Source organism: Arachis duranensis, chromosome 3 (genome assembly GCF_000817695.3).
Source record: "Arachis duranensis cultivar V14167 chromosome 3, aradu.V14167.gnm2.J7QH, whole genome shotgun sequence".
NCBI classification, from domain to species: domain Eukaryota; kingdom Viridiplantae; phylum Streptophyta; class Magnoliopsida; order Fabales; family Fabaceae; genus Arachis; species Arachis duranensis.
The window spans coordinates 43,480,808-43,481,263 of NC_029774.3; positions in this window are offsets into that span (position 1 = coordinate 43,480,808).

Here is a 456-nt window from a genome sequence, read left to right on the forward strand (position 1 = left end):
GTGCCTGCGGGTTACCTTCTTCGTTGTAGAAGATGACTCTGGGTGACCCTTCATCTATTTCGATAGGAATCATTGCCTCCATCCCGTAGGCTAGCCGGAATGGCGATTCTCCCGTTGTAGAGTGTGGAGTTGTCCGATATGCCCATAGTACCTGGGGGAGCTCCTCGGCCCATGCCCCTTTGGCCTCTTGGAGTTTCCGTTTTAACCCGGCCAAGATGACTTTATTTGCGGCCTCTGCTTGTCCATTGGCTTGTGGGTGCTCGACTGAGGTGAATTGCTGTTTAATTTTTAGTATTGGCGTGTTTTTGGCAGGGGGCATATTTTCACAAATTCCGTTGCGTCTTTCTGCAAGGTCGGCCAATAGAACCCGGCTCAGACTACTTTTTTGGATAATGCCCGAGCTCCGAGATGGTTCCCACACATGCCTCCGTGGACTTCTTCGAGGACGTTCTTTGT